Genomic DNA, 5,803 nt, shown 5'->3' with positions numbered 1-5,803 from the left:
ACCACAAAAAATAATATTCACAGAAAAAGACTAGGCTTTAGAGAATATTATTTCATTTCTGTTATAACAATAATTTATATTAAAATATTTTATGATTAGAAATACTAATTTACAGTTAGGTTGGTATTCAGATTATGCAAGTAATATACACTCACAAAACAAAAACAACAGAAAATAGAAAATTTGTGAATTTCCTTCAATACTTTTGCTTATTACAAAAATGGGAATTACCTACTTATTAGCTTCCTTTTTCTTTTCTCATTTTGGAACATGCTTCTATGTCACTTAATCTTCTAGATCATTTTCTCAACTTATTAGAAGAGGTTTATATCATGACTACTCTTGTGAGTCTATTTGTGACATAGGCTGTCATGAACAAGCTGTTTAATTTTTCTTGGTCTCACTTTACTCAACTGTAAAAAGGATATAATAGATCTTAATCGTACCATTTTCATAGGGTTCTTGAGGAAATTTATATGTATTTATACATAATACATGTATACCATAAACATATATATATATACTTTATATGTTACATGTATGTGTAGGATACACACATTTACCAGTATACATACTCATAATTTCTAAAAAAAATAACAAGAAACCATTAAGAGCATTTATCTATAAAGAACGAAATTTTTGCAACATAATATTATAATAATATGATTGTATAATTTTTGTATTTTAAGGTCAAAGGGGTTTCTGAACTTTTGAATTATAAGCTAGTTCAGTTTTTTTAATGTTTCTTTGTGTTATTGACAGTTTAAATATGAATATGTAGTTAAAAAATATAAAAGGAAAGCTACAGCATAATTCGACCTGTATTTTAAGACTACATCTACCTATCATGCATAGTTATAGAGTCTCACATTATTTGGGAAATTAAAAAAAACAGGGGTCTTTAAAGGAAGATAGCTAGATTCCTTGGTGGTATAAAAAATCTTTTGCATGTAGGAAATGGCTAAAGAACCAAGAGTTGAAAAGAAAATATTAGAGAGGAAGAAGGGATATGATGGCTTTTATCAAATCCTAGAGGGCTGTCCATTGAAAGATGGAATAAGCTGACTATACCTAGCTCAAGGGATTCCTCTCCATAATAGAGCCCATTCAAAGATGACACAGAGTAATTCTGTCTTTAATCCATTCACGAATTTAGTCAGTCAACAAATACTTATATGCCTGTCCTAAACACTGTACTAGAATAAGGAACCATAATAAAAGGAGAACGAGGCTGAAATTTTCTGCTTTCAGAGCTCATTTTCAATGTAGATAGTATTCACATCTTTGCAGTCACAAAAGCAATAATATATCCCTGTCCCAATATAAAAAAGGACATTAAGATTTCATAAGTTTTTTAAATTAAATCCTTTTTGAGGTAATTGCAGAGTCACATGTAGTTGTAAGAAATAATGCAGAAAGAACCCATGCACCTTTTACCTTGTTTCTCCATTAGCAACCTCTTATAAATCTATAGTACAGCATCACAACCATCATAACCAGGATAAACAAACTGCAGAACAATTTCATAACCACAATGATCCCTCCCACTGCCTTTTTATAACCACACTCACTCCCTCCTTAACCCTGACAACTGCTAATCTGATCTCTGTTTCTACTGTTTTGTCATTTCAAAAATGTTGTATAAATGGAATCATACAGTATGTCACCTTTTCTTCATCTGAGAATGTCTCAATTTCCTCTTTACTTCTAAAGGACGTTTTCTATTTTAACAGTTCTTTTCCTTCAGCACTCAACAAAAGTTGTGTCATCTCCTTGGTTTCTGATGAGAAAACTAATGTTATTCAAATTGTTTTTACCCAATAGGTAAGGTGATATCCTTGCCTAAAACAGGCAAAGAGTCACTGCCTCTTTCCTGCCACCTGGTGATAGAAGTCCAGTTTCTCCTCTCAGCCTTCACTGACACCCAAGGGGTGGTTAAATCCCTTGTAACTGCTGGACAGAGAGGGAGTTTGGGCTTTTGTTATCCTGACTAGAAAAGAAATACCTTCTGCTCCTCCTCACATGGCCTTACCGATAGCACAAACAGGTGGCCTCATTACTGCTGTTTCATGGTAAGTTTTGACTCTCCATTTGGTTTCCTCTGACCTCTCCCTATTTTTCATTATTGCTGAATGAGGAGAAAGTCCAGACTCCCCAGCTGATCTCCACCAACACTGCAGGACTGGGTCCTTATCATCCAGAAAAGCTGAAAGTTCAAAGTTCTGGATCGCTACTTGGTCAACTTGGCACATCATTATAGCCTGGTGATGGTGATGGTGGATGTCCAGGTTACCCATTCAGTCTTTGCTGGTGTAAGCAGGTGTTGGTCGACAGTTTTTGCTGTAGTACTTGATTAGAGTAGAGCAACTATTGTCTAAAAGGTTTGTTTTTCCTTGCTAGATGCACCTTTCCCAACTCTGCGGACTGAGAAAGCAGGCTACTCTTGGGGCTGTGTGGTCCATTACTATTTGCATTTCCAAGTTGCTAGCTTCTTCCACTTCTAGGCTCAGACATGTAAGGAAAAATGAAAACCCAGGGTATTCAACATTGTGTTGTTCCTTTGTCCTAAGATCCCTGACTGGCCAACCTTTTTTCTCTAACTTTCAGAGTATCCTTATGTTTCTTTTAGATATAATGTCCAGAGTTTTTGTTTATATTATATGGAAAAAATAAGGAAAAGTACTTCTGTTCCCTTTTCCTAAAAGTTGAAGTCAGCCCAAGTCTTTAATTCAATTTCATCAGCACAGACCCTTGTAACCAGATGACTAATATCTTCTTATATCTTCTTATGTCGAAATGTGTATGTTCAGACCACGATATGGGCAGGAATATTATTTTACTTAGTTGAAACAGTATTTTTGAAATTAAACCACAAAAATTTGAGAATAATTCTGAGGACTGAAACAATTCTCCAATGAAATGAAGAGAGAAAAGAAATTTAGGAGTAAAGTACATTCTTTTTGAAATTTTGGCTAGTCAATCCATTGACTTTTTGGGCTAGGAAGTTGGGATGCATCCTGTTCGATCTCAGCCTCCTTATGTATAAATAACCTGTTGGCCTGTATGTTCAGAGGTGTGATCTTAAGAGCATGTTATTGGAAGAAGGACTGAAATGTTAAAGTAGTGAAATATATAATATTGTTTATTTGTTAAATATATGTATATATTTTATATAATATTATCTTCTTATTGTGTATTGTGTATTTCACTACTCTAGTCTTTTAAAACTGGATAATATACATTCATTTGCAAAGTTTTGCTAACATTAAAAACATCATATGCAGTAATTTGCAACATCCCCATTTCTTTTGTCCAAAAATATTTTATGACTAAGCGTAACATTCTTACGTGTTTTTTTAATAGCTCTTCTAATGTAATCCACCATAAAACAAACGGGACCGGAAGTGAAGCAATATAAGGTTTGTTATAAAGAGCTTACTTTATCACTAGTTTTTCCTAATGGGATTATAGTCTATAAATGATCATGTTGCCATAACAACCACCTTAAAAGCCACACTGGGCTGTAAAGCAATAACAACACCTGTGTACCATCATTTTCTTTGGCAGTTTATATTATTTTTGGCTCAACAAAATAAGAAGACACCAAAAGAACAACGTATTGTTTCAATCATGATTTCTTATCACATTCATTTTAGAATCAGCCATTCTAAATTTGAATCAGTAGCTCCATGTAGAAGATGAAAGGAAAACTATTTTGATAACTTGGCTGAGTTAATCCTGAATAACCTCACATCACTGGTTTATAAGCAGAAGAAAAGCTTAATGAAAGAATTAAATTTCCAAATACAACAAAATAATACATAGGAAATATTTTCTTAAATATATTTTAGAATCTTTTGCCATATGAAATATTACCTTAGTTCTGTACCTAGTTCTGCTTAACATCCATGTAAGTGTGATGTAGTATGGAATAAGACAATTTTGCTGTCATTAAAACCGAGTAGTTTCTGTTGATTCAGAAAACGAGTTCTGGCTTCACTAATTGCCCTTTGATTACAATAAAAACAAAACAAAACAAAAACCTGAAAATCTTACCCTCATTTCTTTGATCTAAAAGCTAAGTACAAGGACCAAGTGTAGAAGATGAGAGAAAAAGATGGTCAGCAAAAGCAACGTCCCCTCTAATTCACAGGCAGTGTAATTTGAGTTCCCCCATTGTGTAAGGCAGAATGCTCTAGGTTATGCTTAGGTTGCTGACAACTCCCAATTCTCAATGGCTTAAACAATGAAGATGTATTTCTCTCTTCACGTCCTTATATGTTCTGAAACAGGAGTAGGGGTAGGCTCATTCACACTTCAGGACCAGGCTGGCAGAGGTCCCACTATTTGGAATGAAGGCAATGATGGAAGCCACAAAAGAGAGCATGGAGAATCACTCTTCAGCTTTTAAATGTAGCATATTTCATTAGTCACCTGGCCATGCCTAACATCAAGGGAAGAATGTGATGCCAACATATGGCCAGAAAAAGGAGTCCAGACAGTAATAACTATTTGCAATGTTTTTCCCACAAAATTCAATGCTTTTATGAAAAAATATTTTGGGAATTACTTGTAATATTTTAAACTAATATTTTGAATGCTATCTACATTTGAAGCACTGCTAACATTTGTCACATACTATCTTGTTAAATTATCACGATGAAAATCACTTCTTTAACGTAATAGAGACGCAATCTGAATCCAGGTATTTTATTTTCCAGAGTCTGTGTTTTTTGGTGTAATTTTCGGTGTAGAAAATGACTAAATAGATCTCACTCATATTTAATAACTTATACCTTACATTAATATTTCATTGTTAATTTGAACATAAGCAAATATAAAATTGTAAAAACAAGAGATATAACTATAGAATGGCTCTAGAATTAATTATTAATTACTTCTTTCTGGAATATTGAGAAGTTGCCAGGAGTTTCTAGAGGATGCGTTTCAGCCTGGTCTTGTCTTCTTTTACTTTTGTCATGATTTGGCCAACAGTCCCTAATTGCTCTCTGTGTTACTGTTGCTTCTTGTTTCACGCTGACCAATGCTGGTTAAAAATAGAGTTTAAACATTCCTTCAGTCACGGCTAGTGTGCTAATTGCAGAAAAAAAATATCTCTTAGTCTACGGCCATGCCACCCTGAACAAGCTCAATCCCATCTGATCTCAGAAGCTACGCAGGGTCGGGCCTGGTTAGTACTTGGATGGGAGACCACCTAGGAAGACCAGGTGCAGTAGCCATAAATATATATATATATATCTTAGAGTAGAATTACTCAAAAAAAGATAAGAATCTTCACAAAGACTTTCTACTCCGTGTGATATTTTTGATCAAATTTGCCACTACACATATTCTTGCAAAAGACGGTGGCTACATTTGCCTAATTACATAAACATTCTAATTTGGTCACTGTAAATTCCCAATGCACATCTTACTTGACCTTGTGGAACGACCACTTTGATTTTGCAGGGAAGGAAATAACTGTCAAACTCAGTGCTCCTTAAGTGTGCCATCAGAATTTTCTATTGCACACTTTCTATGCCCCAGTGGAAATTCTCCAATAGCTAAAGTGGCTGGAGCTAGACTATTAATTTGTAATCCTTTTGGAGGAAAAGTTTTCCCACTGAATTCTTTAATGCCCATTTATGTGTGTAACCTTTTACCTCTGTGTGCTTTCCCAATAGATGGTAAACTCTTGAAGGCGGGGACTTTTTAAAAATCTGTATACTCCCTGTTTCCCTTTCTTTTTCACCACTAACATTTATTATTCTATGTACTATGTCTACTTAATAGTTGTGGTTTT

At 34.4% G+C, this 5,803-nt stretch overlaps 1 pseudogene; it reads left to right on the top strand.

Moving 5' to 3' along the window:
- Positions 1–5,121: 5,121 nt before the first annotated feature.
- Positions 5,122–5,240, top strand: LOC112470357 (annotated as a pseudogene).
- The last annotated feature ends 563 nt before the right edge of the window (positions 5,241–5,803 follow it).

Source organism: Pteropus alecto, unplaced genomic scaffold (assembly GCF_000325575.1).
Source record: "Pteropus alecto unplaced genomic scaffold, ASM32557v1 scaffold10, whole genome shotgun sequence".
Lineage (NCBI taxonomy): Eukaryota > Metazoa > Chordata > Mammalia > Chiroptera > Pteropodidae > Pteropus > Pteropus alecto.
Note: the sequence above shows the minus strand (reverse complement) of the source record. Positions and strands in the feature narration are given on the sequence as shown.